The sequence below is a fragment of the Stegodyphus dumicola genome, chromosome 5, assembly GCF_044657685.1.
Source record: "Stegodyphus dumicola isolate Sdum_Otavi_A_Nest chromosome 5, ASM4465768v1".
Taxonomy (NCBI): domain Eukaryota; kingdom Metazoa; phylum Arthropoda; class Arachnida; order Araneae; family Eresidae; genus Stegodyphus; species Stegodyphus dumicola.
This window is the reverse complement of record NC_140772.1, coordinates 98,883,550-98,903,491: the sequence shown is the minus strand read 5'-3', so window position 1 is coordinate 98,903,491 and position 19,942 is coordinate 98,883,550. Positions and strand designations below refer to the sequence as shown.

Sequence of the window (19,942 nt, the reverse complement as noted above, 5' to 3'; positions counted from 1 at the left end):
GGGGCGTAAATTCTTCAGTTATCCCCGGGCGCTAGAAACTCTAGCTACGCCCTTGCCCTTAAGGGTAAGAATGTAGAGTGTCAAATGGTAAAGATCAACCCAAACACCTGGCATGTAGGAGGACGGGTCGCATGTTATGGAACATGTGTATATATGCTTATGCCAAAACTAAAATGCACAGACATACATGCAGTTGTGGTTCCAACAGGAGTATCTAGAATAAATGTATATTATGCAGCTCACCTTGCCTTTCCTTAACTTCATCTGCAATGTGCCCAGTTATTACGAAGATAATCTGCGATGTAAGATATTTTTTTTGCAGTGGTTCTTAATGACACCTTCATAATGGTACCCAGATATAAAGGTGAACACACCTTTACAAAGGTGTTCGCTGTTCAAAAAAATGAAATTCTTTATAAGGGTTCCTTGGCATAAAGGCGTAAGTTCCTTACAAAAAATCAATCTCTTATTTTTTTTAAAATGCAACCTCTAATAAGGATACGGACACTTGAAGCCAGGGTTCTTTATGCGAATGTGTTTTTCATTTGCATTACAGATTAATTAATGACACAAGATGGAATTAATTTTCCGCACCTTTATGAAAAACATCTTTCTACGAAAGCGCCCGTTACACATTTCTGCAGAGGGTGCAAAGTCCAGTGGAGTGAATTTGCATAAAGGTGCTGAAGATTTATTTGATCCCCTGCTTAATTAATCAGTAATGAAAAAAAAATTAACTTACATAAGGATGCACTTTTATGAAGGGTGCTTTTCTGAAAATGATACTTATCAGGGTTCAAACAGCCGCCGATTTGCACATGGGTGCAAATATCTTTATGATGCAGGTCCGTTCCTAGTGAGAGTGAAGCGCATAAACGTACGCGGGCTTCGAAAATCATGGGCGGCCGGACCTCTGCGATACCACACCTAAATATTGAATAGATAATAAATACAGCAAAAGTATTCAATTGTTTTGGGGGGAATATACAGAGCATGTCAACGTTGATGCTTTCAATGCAATAAATTGTATTTTCTTAGTGATTTAACAATTTAAATTTTTGTTATTTAAAACGATTTAATAGAGCAGTTTTAAATATGCAGATAATTCATTCACTGCAAAGCATTTTATTTTATTTTATTTTATTTTGTCTGCGTGTGCTTTTGGGACAAATAATCCGATAATTACCAATAAGAAAGGAGGTATAAAACAAGATAATTTAAATAGAATGAAAAAAGTACATAGCCCATTAGTAGGCAAAATGTATAAGATTGCTGAGACATAAGTTAGAATATCAGCGAACGCGCTGAACGAGCTTTTATGGTCTTCCTTATGTATAAAGTAAATATAAACCAGTTTTTCTTAGTAAGTCCTCCACAAATGGGATGGTATTCCTTCCCTAGGCATGTCTATGGAAGGCATCCCTTCCCTAGGCATGTTTATGGAAGGCATCCCTTCCCATACACAGAAAACTTCTTTATGCTTTGCTGTACAAAATTAAACAAACAATATATGAAATACTAATTATAATGATGAAAATTTAATGCAATTCAAAGATCATATACATCGTCGCCAGCAAGCCGAAATCACGAATTAACAACATCCCTTTCTGATGGAAATAATTTTATTGACATAAACTTTATTTTGCAAAAATCGATGTTCTATACTGTATTTCTAATATGCTTACCAAAAACTTCAATCAGTTTTAATTTTTCATCATAATGCAAAACCGAAAAATTAAAGAAAAATAATTCAATATTAATTTGAATCAAGAATTCAATATTATATAATTAAAGTGTATCACCGTTATCTTCGGACGGGAATGCAAAAATATTGGTCAATTTTTTTCCTGGTTCTTTTACATCATTTAATAGTTTAGATTCATGGTTTAAATTTTTAAAATGATAGTTATTGATGGGCGTAGCCAGCTAAAATTACGGGGGGGGGGGTTGCCCGTTATGATGCTTATGGCTATACTGTTCTACTACTCCTTACAGCATCTTCAAGTATATAGGTAATTATTACGTGACGAATATATTATATTAATGGCAGTTATCTTAATATTATTAATAATGATATTATAAATTGTATTAATAATATCATTATGTAACATAATTATGGATATATTCCATTTAATTATCGTATTCATAATTATTACCTCACAGACATATTAATTTGCGTAACTAATTATTTTTCTTTTTCACCTTAACCGCTTTAACCTTTGTTAGAGCAATTTTAAAAACGAAATATAAATAACAAAAATAGAATAATGCTAGTAAAAGTACTTCTAGTATTTTACTTTCATTTCTGATGGTCACACTCACATACAAACAAAGAAATATTTAAAAAAAATTGAAATTCATCTTACTGTGGTTTCATAATACAACTATACATATAATTACATAATATTGAATGATCTAAAATTCACTTCGAAAACAAGTTTTTCTAAGCGAAGGTGTCGAAAGACATTTACTCAAGTATTTTGTAAATTTTACTACATAAATTGCTTTTCACTCGAAATTTATAAGGAATCTAGTATTAGCGAAAATGTTTCATTCAGAATGAGTTCTTTGGTACTCTACTTATATTCAAATAAGAAATAAATCCCATCACTTCACGGAACTACAATTTTGGCCTAACTTAATTTGCCAGTTTGGCATTATCATTCTTACTTGAGTAAAAGACAAAACACCTTCACATTTATTAATTATTGTTCATTGAACGGGAGTTGAATGTCAACTAATTGAAAAGTCAACTAATTTCCGATCAATAGCGATAATTACTTGTTTTTAATTTTTGATTTCTTTTTCAAAGTTTGAAATTTTATTCTTCATGATTTAAATTCAAGTACCCGTAAAAATTTTTTTATCATAAATTACATTCAAGTTACTTTAAAACACAATTTTCGGAATTAAACTTCCTACATATGGGTTTCCTCTTTTTTATTTATTTATATTAGGAGATAATATAACCAATATTTCTTTAGTAAATTAATTATATAATAAATATATTGAATTAAATACATAAAAGTTGTAAATGCACTTTTTATTTTGGACATAAAGTTAAATTGCAAATAAAAATAAAAGAAGGCAAACATTTTTCTGGCCTTTTATTTTGTTTCGGGAGTTAAAATATTCCCGAATTCCATTTTCCGTGGCTGTAAACTGATAAATATATCAATAAATTTGTCAAATGATATCTTCTTTGGTATAATGAATACGTATTCATGCCAAAGAATTTATGCGCTCTTCCGTCATAGTAGTTCTATTATAATTTTCTAACGTTTACAAAGCACTTGCGGAAAGTTCACAGTCACAAGACGTTATCGGCAGTCTAGCGTCTATGTGCAAAAGCACATCAATATTTGGGGAGGAGATTTTATTCGAAACTTTTAAAGCCAAAACTTGTGTGTCTGGGAGCTAGATACACATAAGCATCTAGTTTTGGTTGAGCACACAATGGACGCTTTTTATGTTCTAGTCAGTATCCTAAGTGATTTACAATTTTTCTCTTACCAATCTTCGTTTAAGCGATTGATTGGAATTTATTATTTGAATATAAATTTAAATTATTTTATCTGTATTATTTTATCTTTGTGAAATTCGAATGCATTAAATACAGCGTGTTATGGTCTTCTAAAGAAGATGGTCACGATAAGAGGAATTCATGTATTTAATTTGTTTTTAAAACTGAAAAATGGAACATATATTTTTCTCTTGATTAATAGTATTCGAATATGTTGATATATAGCTTGAAGAAATAATAATATCTTACAAAAAATGAGTTTCTTTTATTAATTTACTTTTATGTCACTGGGATTATCATTTAAGTCTAAAATTATTTTTAAGCTTTTATTTTAATTCTGAATTTATTAGTTTATGGATTAGGAATTTATGAAAGCTTCAATAACACTTTAGATATACTCGATCACATTTAAACTTTTTCATAAGTCAAATTATATACTCTGTCTTTTTAATGTGCCGCACAAGTTAACTTATTTATTACCGCTGATTCCTAAGTGTAAAAGAGTTAGAAAGAGGGCTTTTTAACTTTTTCTCCCGTCAATGATTCTCATATTTCTTAGAATTTTTAATAGAGCATAAGAAATTAAACAATTCACTTCTTGGATATAGGAGCAAGGATCACGTTATAGCATACGGATAAATAGAAAACATTTCCCTTTTACAGCTCTATAAAATCGGTGAAGTTGAGACATTATTAGTCAATTTTAATCAAGTCATTCCTTTGCGATTAGTATTGCTCTTCGATGAAAAACTTGGAATATGAATTCAATTTAGAAGTCAAACAACAAAATCAACGTTATATTTTCAAATTTTCACAGGACTATTTTTGATGGTTTTACCGAACCACCATCCTCAGCTGCAGAAGCGCAAATGGTTCGGTAAAATCATTGAAACTAGTCCTGTGAAAATTTGAAAATATAACGCTGATTTTTGTTGTTTGACTTCTAAATTAATATTTGCTCGGCGTGTTATAGCATCTTAACTTCGAATATGAATTAAAGTAATAAATAAAAAAATTATCCCTCAGCCCCCTCAGTCTTCGCCAACATCAACCCCTCAGTCCAACCGTATGAAACAATCTTTGGTGTTCTGGAACCGTAAGGCTCGTGATTTTATAACTGCCCCGTGGCCGAGACTGCCAAGGTACAGATCCTTATACATAAGGAAAACCATAAAAGCTCGTTTGCTGGTATTCTAACCTATTTTGTTGAACTATCATTGTTCAGCACTCTTATACATTTGGCCCATTAATGGGGTATTTTTCTATTCTATTTAAATTCTTTTGTTTTTTTACTTCCTTTTAATTTGTAATTGGCTGATTATTTGTCGCAAACATAGACTCACACAAAGTAAATAAATAAATAAATCTGAAGGCTTTCAGATTTTACGTTACTATCAAAGGGCGTTTTTTGAACGTTTTGTGCGTTACATTTATTTATTAAACATTATGTTCTTCACATTTAAACCGTAAAATTCAATTGAACAGCAGTATTAAAAATAAATTAAAATTATCTTTAGAATTTTCAGTACATAGTCTCACACGCTGGAGATAAACAATTTTTTTTTCGTACACTGTTGCCATTGCTTGCTTTGAAATGGTTGTGTTTGTTATCCAAAAATTCGTTAAAGTTTTACAAAACATGAAATAGATAATAAAACAAATTCCAAACTCCGAATTTGGGCCTCCAGATATCCATATTCGAGTGAAGGACTACATTATTCAAAATTTGATGTCTTTAGGTACTGTTGTTTTTCACATTGCGAGAAACATACATACATTCATGCAGATTCTTCATTATTTAATTTCACCAGCGGCCGAGCGGTAAAGTCGCTGAACACTGGTAGTTCGGTCCGAGGTTCGAAGCCCGCGAACGGGCTGGCTGCATAGGCGTGTTCTTGGTTTTCCCCATGTTGTAACGTGTATATGAGCCAGTTTCTCTTAGAAAGTCCTCCACGAAGGCATTCCTCCCCCAGGGGCGTAGCTAGAGGGGGCAAAGAGGGCATCTGTCCCCTGGCGCAGAATCCAAGTGGCACCATGATAAGAATACTTTTATTAAGAAATTTGAGCTTGATGTATTTCATAATTTCATTTATATTTGGTCGTAAAAATGACGATGCTACTCTCATATCATCTCTACATTTAACATTATTGATCTTTTTTCCGTTTTTATGTTGGTTAATACGGAAAATCCGAATTAACCCAAATAAGATGTAGAAAACTGTAATAATATTTTTAGAGCATTTTTGGCCATCATGGGATAATCGCATTAATGTTAATGCAAAATGAATTAATTGATTCTTTCGAATATTTTAAGGTTAAATCTCGATTATTAGAAAGCGAAATTAGTTCTTCCTCTTCGTTAATTCAATTATAGAAGTCTTCGGCACCCAAATCGACTTGGATACCACAATTGGCGGGCTTAATGTCTTAAAAACCAAATTTCTCCAATTCTCATGTGTACCATTTACTAGGATTAAACCAATTATAATTTTTACTATATAGGTACATTTCTAAAATTTTGCGCGACACTTTACGAATTTGGCGGCACAAAAAAGTGCCACGGCACAATGGTTAATAATCACTGGTGTAGAGCATTGATTTCTGAAAAATTCTTAAAACGACTTTTTTTTTTTCTTCTTTCAGTTTCAAAGCTTGTAGAATCATTAGGTTATTTCGAGGCAGGAGAAACGAAAAATGTGCAATGCCCTCGCCGGGACTCGAACCACGGTCTTCTAGAATACGACATATTCATTGCTCCTATATCCAAGAATTGAACTGTTTGATCTCTTATACTCTGTTAAAAATTCTAAGAAATGTGAGAAACATTGAGTTAGTGACTGGGAAAAAAAGGACAAAGCCCTTTTTCTAACTCTTTTACATTGAAGAATAAACTATAAACAAGTTAATCTGTACCCCTTCTGTCAATTTAAAAAAATAAAATAGTTGAATAATACAGATATACTAATTCAATTTTATACTGAAATTAATGATTTCCAATAAATCTTTTAAATAAAGAGAGAAAAATTGTAAATGTCTCAGGTTATTGACTAGAACATAAGAAGCGCAAAAACCGCATTCTGTAGCTCAGCAGTCGTTAACTCTTCCTACAGATAAAGCATTGCTCGAAATCCATTTTTATTCACATTCAAATTATTGTTTTTATTAAAAATCTTACTTAGATTAAAATCTGTGAAAAAAACTGTCATAAGACAAGTTTTAAATACTGTTTAAAATATTCTTCTTATGCTGCTATGAATTTGCTGTTCTGTGTAAGATCATTAAATGGCGAAGTTTAAATATAATTCTATTTGTATCTTATTAGTGTCTTACGCTTCGGTGGCTAATAAATTTTCATTTACGGTTACATTAAACCATCGAGTCTCCCTCGAAAGGCTTTCAGAAAGTGAAATTCACAAATTGAATTTCACATTCTGTTTCTTAGACAACTTTGAGTTATTTCTAAAATAAAATAAATTCTTTAAAATTCTAATTAATTAAAATAATTCTTGAAAAAATATTGCATGCATTCATTGTTATGCACTTATTTCATTATGCATCATTGTAAATAAAATAATTATTTACAATCTTTTTAAGGATTACAAATGAGAGTAATAATTTATGTAATCTGGTTTTGGATGTATTATAAATGTACTTTAAATGTAAAACGTACATGAAAGAGAATTTCCGAAATTCTTAAATAGTACAGAAAACTTATTAGCTCGAAATTCAAATCCCAAAGAATCCGAAATTATCGAAAATCCATAAATGTTTCATATTAAATAGGTTTTTAAATGGGCTTTTGTTTAATTATTAAATCGAATACACTAGATAATTTATTTAAATAAAAGCAATACAAGTGGAGAATATCCCATCAATTAATAGTGCAAAATCTGTCTTGAAAATGGATTTATTAGTCATTGTATAATGAACAATCATTGTAAAATGACTGCTATTTTGATTTTGGGGAAATTCCGTATCTTTTTCTACACAAAGGCCTTTAGTATTTGTTTGAAATATCGGTTCGCAATTTGTGGTGAAGTGTAATAAATAATTTTAAACACATTTGAATACACACGTTAAATTGAATAGGGAAGAGAGCAAGCAGTCTTTAAAATGTTGAATCCCATGGCAGAGATTTATCTCATTTTTAACAGTCATTGACGATTTTTGTGAAAAGCTGCGGCAAAGTTAGAGAAATGAAGAAGTCGCTTGAAGTTTAATGGCTCATCAATAGTTGTCAGTAAAACAATTTTAAACAAAAGGCTTAGAAACTTTTCACAAGCCTCCACTTCTAGAAAGTATCTTCTAACCGGTGATTCTTGGAAAAGGAACAAATAAACACATCAATGGTAAATGTTGACCTCTCCTTAGAGGCGATCCCCTGTATGGCAGTGCAAAATTTCTTGGAACTTCAGGTGTAGTCGTTTTGGGGAATCATTTTCATTAATGAATTTCTGAGAACAGAAAATATGCAGTTCCCCGTGGAAAGGTGTTTGCGATACCTGGAAAAACAACATGTATAGACTTTCTTTGACCAGGGGTGCCTGAGCCCAGGCTACCTCTAGTAGAACAATAAGTAATTGTTCTAATTTATTTTTTCATAATGAGTACAAAACTTTCCCAGGTATAAGTATAGGAACCGGGAAGTTACATTTCGTTATTTTTCGAGAATTATGTTGTTTTAAATTATACTTAGCCAAAACATTTTTCGTCATTTAAAAAACTTCTGTAATTGTAATTTCGAAATCTTGGTCGTAGTCATATCCTACGACCAAGATTTCGAAAATAAAAGGCCGCGTAAGAGGACGATTATAATGTAAATGTACACAGGCAATTGCAATCAAAAAGAAAAGTTCACAAATGGAGATTATAACATCCCCCATGTGCAAACTTTCAACGGTACACGGCTAATCGGTTTTGAATTATGCGATGCATATATATATGCATACATACGTACGTACATCGGAACGTACAAATGTCCAGAAAAAATCCCTTTTGAATCTATTTTAAAATCGTTTTTGAAAAAAAAATCCTGTCTGTATGTACAGACGTCACCACGATCAAATAAATAAAATAAAAAATAAACAAATGGATTCGGCTTGGTTTATGAGATTACTGCAAAGTCTCGAGGGCTATCTTCCTAAGGGAAGGGATGCTTTCGTGTAGGTCTTTCTATGGGAAACTTGGTCGTATACATGTTACACATGGGAAAAACTACGAAGGCCCGTGAAGCAAGGCCGTTCGGGGAATTCAAACTTCGGACCGAACTACCAGTGTTAAGCGACTTTACCGCTCGGCCGCTGGTGGATTCGAGAACAGTCAAAATGGATATTTCCATTGAAATACGGTGATCAAATATTTTCGCGATTTCGATACTTTCTTTACTTTGTACAAAGAAATAAAAAAGAGAATTTTAACTTCATCCAAAAGATTTGTTTTAAACAAATACTACTTAAAGAATGAATTAACTCATTTTATGTTGCAGAATTCTTATATTTAACAGTGCTTGAGAGCATTTTTATAACGTCATCCATTCATCACAATGTCATATTCTTCAATAATTTGACATCAGATAAAAAATTAGCTATGTATGTAACCATTTTTATTTTTTGCTATAGTTGTCTTGATTTTAATCTCTCTAAAAGTTAGCCTTTTACAGATTTTTCCATTATTTGATCCAATACAGTTATTTCTTTCCCAATTTTCTTTTCAATACAGCTTGCGATATGATGAGAACTTCTCTCGCGCTTTTCTTGTACATCTATCCTCATTTGAAATTAACCAACATTGTTCGCAATAATCTTTGTTAAGTTCATGTGAATAACAAAGCAAAATTTGTCGCTAAAACGGAGTTATTAATCCTTCCATAATGAACAGAAGAAAATAATTTGTCTTTATTTTGAGGGAGTAAGCAATATCTGGGGAGTAAGCAGGATGTGGCAAAAGCTCCCAATTAAATTCACTAATTTTTTGCAGCGTTGTTTGAGCTTTCGTGGAGGACTGTATGCGGTCTAGCGTTATCATGATGAAGTAACACTTTCTTGATATTCACCAATCGTGGGCGTTTTTTGATCAATTTTGAGTTTAGACGGCAAAGTTGTTCGCTATAAACTTCAGAATTAATCCTTTGATTTGGTTCTAACAGTTCAAAACGTCCTGAAAATGGGGTTCATCATCAATGCTGCTATTTACAACTTTAAATTTTTTAAACCATTTCTGGGCAGTCCTTACACTAATAGTGTGTTCATCATGTACACTATTAATTTTCATCGCTGCAAACCTGGCAGATTCACCACGCATACTCTTAATGTGCAGGAACTTATGGACTGACCAGCATTTTCCCGCCAGTTATTAGCTGAGGAAGGATTTTTTTTCTGATCTAAATGAAAAATCGTAGATTTTCCGTTCATTTTTTTGTTAATCACATGAATATTTTGGGAACCTGGCAAGCAAAATTTTAAAAATTTAAGCTTTATCTATGGAAAATTAATTAGCCCTTTTTTTAAGTATAGGTAGTGGTGCCCGGGGCCACAGGCCCCTTTTCCCTCACTGGCTACGCGCCTGGCATCAAAGTAAAAGAAAATAATAATAATAATAATAATAATAAAAAAAAAAAAAACCGGCTTGGACATTCAGTATTAGTGGTTACCATGGAAGGCCAAAGACAACAAATCTAATTTAATAAATATATCACAATGGTTTTCGCGAACATAGAACGAAGTTCCTCAGATACATACGTAACTTATCTTTTATCTGATGTCAAATTATTGGCAGAATATGACATTGTGATGAATGACGTTATACAAATGCTCTTAAGCACAGTTAAATATTTGAATCCTGCCACATAAAGTGATGATTATTGATTGTTTAAGAAGTAGCTGTTTGAAAACAAAGCTTTTTTAAGAAATTAAAAGTTCCCTTTTTTATTTCTTTGCACGAAGTAGAGAAAGAATCATAATTGCGGAAAACTTCTGTTATCATATTTGAACAAAAATATCCATTTTGACAGTTCCCGAATCCATTTGGTGCCCACCAGCGGCTTAGTGGTACAGTCGCTGAAAACTGGTAGTTCGGCCCAAGGTTCGCAAGGGCGCCTTTGTAGTTTTCCCCATGTGCAACACGTATACAAACCAGTTTCCCTTAGAAAGTCCTCCACGAAAGCAATCCTTCCCGTAGGCAGATAGCCTTCGAGATTTTGCCTTAATGTCACAAACCAAACCAAATCCATAAGGACTTTTTTTTTGGCGTGACGTCTGTACGTACAGACTGAATAAAGGACTCTTTTTACAAAAGGGATTGTAAAATGGGTTTGAAAGGGATTCAAAAAGGAATTGCTCTTGACAGCTGTATGTTCGCACGTACCTATGTATACATGTATATACATATATCGCATAACTCAAAACGATTAGTCGCAGAGTGTTAAAATTTTGTGCATGGGGCTGTAATATCCTTTTATGCACTTGTCTTCTTCATTCCAACTGGCAGAGCATATATGTGTATATATATATATATATATATATTTCCTAAACAATATTGATTAATTGATTATATTATCTCCTAAGTTTAATTAAAGTAGAATTATTTTAAAAGAGTGAATCCATACTGGTAAGTTATATTTTGAAAGATGTTTTGAAGTAACTTGAAAGTAAAATGTTAATAATGTTTTATCGGGGACTGGAATTAATTCATCATGAAGAACAAAATTTCAATTGTAAAAGGAAAAATTAAAAACATGTAATCATTGGCATTGATCGGAAATTTAAAATATAACCGGCCTTTTATTTTTGCAATCCTTGGTCGGAGTCATATCTCCCCATCACAGAAGTGATTTAAATGACGAAAAATATTTTGGCTATGTCAACTTAAATAATAATAATAATTTTCGTCAAATAACGAAACTGAACTTTTCCTGCGGTCTCCCGGTTCCTATACTTAAAGTTTTATAGTCCTTATGAAAAAATAAATTAGAAGTTTGACTCCCGTATGACAAAAACTGACCGGGATAGGTAATTCAACATTTGAAGTTTTTGATATCATTTTCATTGAGTTCAAATATTATAATTTTTAAAGAAGTTACAAGCATTTAAAATGTGTAAACAACGTAAACTTTGCCTTTTAAATTTTGGAGAAAATGTAAAAAAAATTATTTCAACAGTTATTTACTGATAATTTATATTTGCTCCAAAGAAGTGTTCATTTCTAAAAAGAAGGCTACAAATGTCAGTACTGACAACTATTAATGAATTTAACTTTGTTTATGTAAATGCTACACGCATTAAACTTCGAATCACATAGCAATTTGCAATATGTTTCTTTTTGTCATATTTAATATTATGAGATTAAAAATAATGAAATGATATGAAAATGATATCTATTGTTTCCAAATTCACATTTAAAGTTAATTTGCTGTTTCTCATGGCACTTATAAGGTAAGTTTGAAGAAAAACCTTAAATTCGGTTTTTTCAAAAAAAATTCTTTCGCAGTTCGTATCTTTCGAAATGCTCCATGCCTCTCACTTTGAGTTAAAAATGAATGATATTCGAAAGAAACTATCTTTCATAAGTTACAATAAATCAGTGTATGCATTTTTGGATTTGAGTCTATTAAGAAGTTTAAACTTGTGATAATGTTTAACAAAAGGTGACATTTTTCCGAAAGCTGGGTTTAAGTTCTCAAAAATCCTTTTTTAAAATTTCTGATCCATAATATTCAATAATGGACATACAAAAACTTTATAACTAGCTTAAAGGAAAAAAGTCTTCCTTTAAGTTAGTTATAACATTTAAGTTACTTAAAAGTAAGTCTTCATAACTAAGTTTACGGAAAAATTAGGAAAAAATATTGTAAAATTGGATCGCAAGGAGCATTTTAAATCTTTAATTAAAATAGTTATTTATTTGGTTTAAAATTTTTAATTTAAAATACATTAAAATTTTGAACATATGTTTTATAAACTAATGTTCTAATAAGTATAAAACTTTTTGTTGAAAACACAAAAACATAAAACAAACTAAACAAAAGAACAAAAAGGTGCTTAAGTTTAATTGCAACCGCTTATGGTTGAAAGAGATAAGAAACGACCTTCAACTGAGCCAGTTCGTCCTATAGGGAACCAAATGAAAAATGACGTCAAAATGTAGACACCAGCCCCCCAGAGTAGATAGCCAATCCTCCTGCTTCTAGCAGAGGTTGTTTATTAGCTGTTTTATTAACTGAGAGCATATAAAAGTTCCTTTAACAGATCAGCAGTTCTGTTCAGCAGTTAGTTCATTCTAACATTTTTTAGACAAAACTTTTGCTGTTTTCTTTTTGCTGTCATCTATTTCAATATTATTGTGTTACTTAATTGTTTGCTTTTATTTCAGGATGGATTCTGCTTTTATCGAAAAATTTAAAAATTTTTCTTTCGTAACTGGGCACACTTGGATAGCGACAGAGGAAGATGCTATAAATTTTGCAACAAAAGTTGGCATGCTGCCTGCAGAGAATGAAGCACCGCTGTGCCCAAAATGTCAATCTGTTACAGTTAAGAATAAAAGAAAGGAATCGAAATTGGGCTGGCGCTTCGTCTGCTCAAACAGAAATAAGCAGAATTGCTCGGGAACAGTCAGACCCACAGCGAATACATTTTTTCAGGGCACTAAAATAGCTATTCGAGAGGCATTGTTAATAATTTTCTATTTTGCATTAAATATGAATTTCACTTTTATAAAATGGAATTTAGATGCGTGGCGTAAGGAACAAGGACTACCATCTGTTTCTACAGAGACAATTACAGACTTCATGTCCTATTGCAGAGAAGTCTGCGAAATATACTCCTCCCACCACAGCGAGAAATTAGGAGGACCTGAAAAGACGATTCTTCTGGATGAAACTTTTTTAACGAAAAGAAAATATAATAGAGGCCGTGTTACAAAAAGTATGACCAGAACGGTCCTCGGCATATATTGCCGCGAGGATAAGGAAGGGCTTTTTTTTCAGGCAGGCAAAATCTTAATTTTTAATTATTCATATTAAAGTTTTAGCTTAAATGTATAAGCACATTTAAAAATGTTTGATTTAAGCAATATCTATTTTTATTTTAGGTGAATGGAAAAAAAAATCAGATTTATGGCCATATATAAAAAAATTTGTCCATCCGGACACAAAAATTATATGCACGGATTCAGCTGCCCAGTATAAAGATGTCCATAAAATGTTCAAAAATGCACAGCATAAAACTACGAATCACAGTAAAGGTAACGGTTTAGATTGAAAAATTAAATTAAGTAGGAAAAATTAAAACCCCATTTGTTATTTAATTTATACATATATTTCTTTACAGGAGAATATGTAGCTGCTGATGACAAAACAAACACCATAAACCCATTAGAGGGAGAGAACAGAATTTTCAAAAAAAATGTCACCAACAGAAGTTCCGAGGAAATGTTGACGCAATTTATGGCATTGCATTACTATCGTCGAACAAGGTTGGATAAAATACCAAACAAAGGACAAAAAATTTTGAAATTTATTGAAGACATCGTAGCAGTTTTTCCGGGGTATGGAAAAAAAGGGCTCGAGCTGAAGTATTTTGACCCACCTACTCCCGAGTCGGAAGGAATAGATTTGTTCAAGGAATCTATTCCTTCCGACTAGGAACATTATTTGTTCATATTTTAGTTTATCGTTATTGACATGCATAATGTAAATTTGACTCTTTTTGCTTTTTTCAGAATAAAACATGTCTGCTGTTCAAGTGGACTTTGGACGCGGCATAAATCAAAGGCTCGAGTTGAAGTATTCTGACACACCTACTCCCGAGTCGGAAGAAATAGAGCATTTGATGCCAGCAGCAAAGCGCCCTTGGCTGGATGAGAGAATTACATTTCTTGAACAGGAAAATGATTCTTGGTGTATTTGACAAATCATTATTTGTTCATATTTTAGTTTATCGTTATTGACATGCATAATGTAAATTTGACTCTTTTTGCTTTTTTCAGAATAAAACATGTCTGCTGTTAAAGTGGACTTTGGACGCGGCATAAATCAAAGGCTCGAGTTGAAGTATTCTGACACACCTACTCCCGAGTCGGAAGAAATAGAGCATTTGATGCCAGCAGCAAAGCGCCCTCGGCTGGATGAGAGAATTACATTTCTGTAACAGGAAAACGATTCTTGGGGTATTTGACAAATCATTATTTGTTCATATTTTAGTTTATCGTTATTGACATGCATAATGTAAATTTGACTCTTTTTGCTCTTTTCAGAATAAAACATGTCTGCTGTTAAAGTGGACTTTGGACGCGGCATAAATCAAAGGCTCGAGTTGAAGTATTCTGACACACCTACTCCCGAGTCGGAAGAAATAGAGCATTTGATGCCAGCAGCAAAGCACCCTCGGCTGGATGAGAGAAATACATTTCTGTAACAGGAAAACGATCCTTGGGGTATTTGACAAATCATTATTTGTTCATATTTTAGTTTATCATTATTGACATGCATTATGTAAATTTGACTCTTTTTGCTTTTTTCAGAATAAAACATCTCTGCTGTTCAAGTGGACTTTGGACGCGGCATAAATCAAAGGCTCGAGTTGAAGTATTCTGACACACCTACTCCCGAGTCGAAAGAAATAGAGCATTTGATGCCAGCAGCAAAGCGCCCTTGGCTGGATGACAGAATTACTTTTTTCGAATAGGAAGATAATTCTTGCCGTGTTTCGCAAATCATTATTAGTTTGTATTTTATTTTATCGTTATTAATATGCATTATGTAAAGTTCACTCTTTTAGCATTTTACAGAATAAAATAGCTCTGCTGTGCAAAATGGACTTTGGAATCGGCATCACATAGGCTTCACTTCATCTCATAGGTAAGTAAGTAGTTTTCTTCTTTTATGTATTGATTGATTTCAAATAGATATGTGTTTGTTTGAAAAATGTTTAAGACAGAGGATTAGGGCTCCTGGCGATACCTCTATAAAAAAAACGCATCTGGATTCCTACCTCAATGGTGATGTGGAAAAGGAATCATTGAAAAAAGGCTGATGTAAAATGCATCAGTACATAAAGGTCTACATAGCAAAATTACAACTAACGTAAATAAACGTTTTACATTTGCTCAGAAAGAAAATGGACACGAAATAAGAAAAAACTGCTTCAGTGATTTGAAAGATTTCCAAAAATTAAATCATTACAATTTTATGCTAAAATAATGAGCAGAATTTTCCTAAAATCAAAGTATACACAAAATTTTTGAAGATTACTGCAAAATTTTAAAAATTACATTATAGTTTGCATTTCCTAAAAGTTACATATAATACCTGCATACCTTTAGTTGTAAACACAACTGTAAATGATTCTCTGAATATATATATGCTTAATGCATTATCAAATATACATACATACATACAGACCATTATAAAGTAAAAGACACTAACATATATTATGGTAAAACGCAAAATATATAATTGACAGCTATTTAAGTGTGTCTCTATTTTTTGGATGGTACGTTAAAGCAGTTAAGCTTGCTAAAGCATTAAAATACAGTTTCTCTCATCTAGAGCCAACTGGAATTTCATAAAAGAATGCAAACATAGAACTAAGTAATTTCTAAATGTGTTTGAAAATTAGAAGCCATAAGATATTGAATAATTTAAAACAACATTGCAGATGTTTGAATGTTTGAGTAGATGCCAATGAAATTTACTAAAATCACCTTCCCCACCCTCTAAGTCCACAAACTGATCCTTGGCTTCAAATACAGGAGTGGAGTAATGTGAAAAGAAACACAATCAATGAATCTTATATACATATATCTTACATATATACACATACATATATATCTTCTTACACAAGGGGCAGAAAAATCGAACATCAAAAATTAAATCAACTATACGTATTGCTAACAGCAATTTACTTAGAGGAAAATATTACGAATAAAAATTATAGAAAAATATTTTCTTTTAACATACTTAGAGCAAAATATTATGAAGGGGGGAAAATATAGAAAAAGTTTTTCTTTTGAACACGGTCTTACTTAATGTATACTTTTCTTTTAATTGATTACATTTATCAAATTCAATATATGCTTTTCTCTTAAGTTGATTACATGTATCAAATTCTTCTTTTCAATAGCATGAAATTATGATTTGATATATCTGTTTATCAAAACTTATAATAGATTAATAGAAACATAAATATTATAGCTAAGTAGGAGATACATATTAAACATAAGTTAGATTTAATACAACCTTCCTGCACTTGTACAGTTACTTAGAGTGCTAAAAGAATCAGAGTGATGGCTATTCGCAGTCAGTTACTTAGTACAAGCAATTGCTTGAACAGTATGGGTCAATATGTCCATGAGGATTGCAACGTATGTCATTTTAATTTCTTAATGAACACCTTTAGCAAAACCAATTTCCTGCACAACTCAGTATTTATGAAGGTCTCTCAGAGTGATTTTGCTTACATGCTATGAGACTATCTCTATATATGGAGATAATACCATACCATGTATCATAAACATAATTCCAGTTAAAAACCAATATGCAGATGCTATTTAAGTGTGCCTCTATTTTTTGGGTGGAAACTGTATATATTTATTTATATCCGTATCTAATATAGAGAGTATCACAAATTTTTTAAACAAAAATATCCAAGTTTTATTGTTTTTTTAAAAATAAATTACAGAAATGTGACTCGCCACTAATGATGGGAGAATAGTAAAATAGACAAAATATACAACTTATTAATCCTATTAATAAGGATTATTCCCACTCAGCCTTGTTTTACAATAAAATAAATGGATATAGTGTCTTTCTTTATAATTTTACATATAATTATGTATATGCTTTTTATTTATGACATAAATAAAAATCACTTTTCTTTGTCAAGTTTCTCAATGGAGCTTCCTGATCAAAGTTTGCAATACCATGCTGAAAGTACCAGTTCTTGTGTGATCACCATTTTATAAACACTGAGTTGGCAGACATGCACCTCATGTAATGGATAAATGACAGTAAAGAACGAGCCACCATAAGAATATATTGGGAAAGATACCCAGCTACAATTTATAATATAATAATGGTATCCACATCCTTTACAAATTTATATAGTTTCTGACAGGGCTGTTTTTAGGTCATTGGCTGTTCGCGTACTTTCCTAAGATTGCCACCTCCAAATTAAAAAAAAAAAGTGTTCAATGATAAATAAAATTTTTTATTTCATACTCACCAAGTATGATAAATTGGTATAAAAAGTACTTACATATGACAAGTACTTACAATGAATTAAAAATATTGAGGCGTGCTATGGCAATAGTCCAACCGCCTTTCTACTTTTACGCGCTGCACCCCCGCTAGGAATGGTTCTGGTTTCTGAATGCCTTTGCAGAGGTCAACTGTTAGATTCCTTTTAATTTTTACGTTCTGTTCTCAAAATTGTTCCAAAATGGTACCTTCACTTAATAAGCAATCAAAAGTAATCTGCAATCTACAATTACAAAGTTGGCAAATAAAATAAATAATTCGGAACAGTTAAATAATCGAATCCTGTAAACTGAATTTAATGTGGACTGACAGGGTGATGAGTTACAAAAAATATTGATTTGAATGGATTAATAAGAAGGAATGGGCTATTCACAACTTGTATTTCATACAGCATCTTAATCCACGGCAATTTTGTTAATACTTTCCTCTTTGTCCAGTCTCTTAAGGCATCAATGTCATTTGCATTGTCATGTTGATTTGTTTTCTTTTCTTCTCATTCATCATTTTCACTTGCATAGAAACACTTCTAAAACTGGATGAAACTCTGCCTAGAAGAATTGGACTTGTAGTAGAGCACATCCCTGAACTTTGAGCAAGCCTTATGCTGATGCCTTTTGTTCAGTTTACTTGATTATGGCACAGCATGCTAGGGCTATATGCCTAAGAGAAAGGATGCCTTTGAGGAGGAATTTATAAGAGAAATTGGCTCGTACCCATGTTACACACACAGCGAAAACCATGAAAACACCCATGCAGTTAGCCTGTTTGCATCAAATTGAAACATTGGTCAAATTGCCAATATCCAGTGAATTTACGACTTATGAATAGACATATATAACTGGCGGGCTTGCCCGCTAGTCTATCATATTTGCTGTTAATGACCATTAGCATCAGAAAGAAATGAGAATGGCAATCAGCAGTGTCCACCTGACTTTCTTCAGGTTTCAAATAATAGTGTCAGAAAGAGAAAACAACAAAAACTGCTGAAATAGCATATCATAACAAAACGTTGAATAGAACAGAAAAACATAAGGATATTCATAAGTCCTGTAAATTACAACAATACAATGATTGAAATGTATTTATACTGTCTGCAATGTTAGAAATTATTACATTTTTGTTATTAATAAATCACATTATTTTAAAATGTAATAACTATCAGCAATAATTTAGTGTTTAAAAACCAAGTTACACGAAATGTTGAGTTGGTGGTACTCTAGTGTATACTTCTATATAATAAATCTCTTGACGAGACTTACAGCACACAATACCTCAATCTCTAATGATAGAGTATATAAAGGCATATAAAATTTTTTAATAAAACTTCTTTTTGTGTACAGAAATGTACTCATGAATGCAGATTTAAAAGCGTCAATACGAACAGCATTGTAATTACTGCAGGTTCACGGATCCCACACTGAGGCATTATTCAGGGTTTCACCCGCCTTAAGGCTTTAAAAAGATGTTCGAGTCACGAAGTTTTAGGCGATTCCACTCTTCAAATATGGCGAAAGGTAATGTTTATGTGGTAACATAATCATACCAGTTTCTTCTGCTGGCAGTGTTAGCAATTTTTTTGACTAGAAATAATAATTTGAAATTGATGATAAAGTTGTAATCATTAGTAAATATAAAAGTTGCAATCAAAAGAATCATTTGGGAGAAAATTACGATCATCAAGCATCACATAGTTTAAGTTTTAAAATTAAATAAACTGCACGTAGAGAAGTAAAAAATTAATAAATGGTATTTTCTGATTATCTACACTCTATCACAATGCTGCATAAAAGTATCGATGAGGCAACACACCAAAAAAACATTTATGTGCAACATTTGCACCTAGAATATTGCTAAAAAGTGTTCAATTGTCAGCCCAAATATGCAGGTAGCATCGACCCCCAGATTATGATGTCTTGGGACTTTTAGCATAGTGATGTACCATATACTGCAATTTTCATCATCTTTTGCAAAATCCTGCATTTAGCTTTCTTAGCGTATATATACAGAGTAATGTGGGTCGCTTAAAGGCATCATGCAGCTCTTTTTGGCCTAACATTTTAGGATTGATTCTGGTGCTGAGATTGTTCAATTCTCTCTCTCTTTTTTTTTTTTAAGACTAAACAGATAGTTATGTGCATGGAGAATAATAATAATAATAATAATAA

The 19,942-nt window shown here is 32.0% G+C and overlaps 1 protein-coding gene across 10 annotated transcripts in view; it reads right to left on the bottom strand.

The window, feature by feature from the left end:
• The window catches only part of LOC118199039 (putative ATP-dependent DNA helicase HFM1), a 511,790-nt gene that overhangs the window by 173,441 nt on the left and 318,407 nt on the right, over positions 1 to 19,942 (bottom strand). The window lies entirely within an intron of this gene.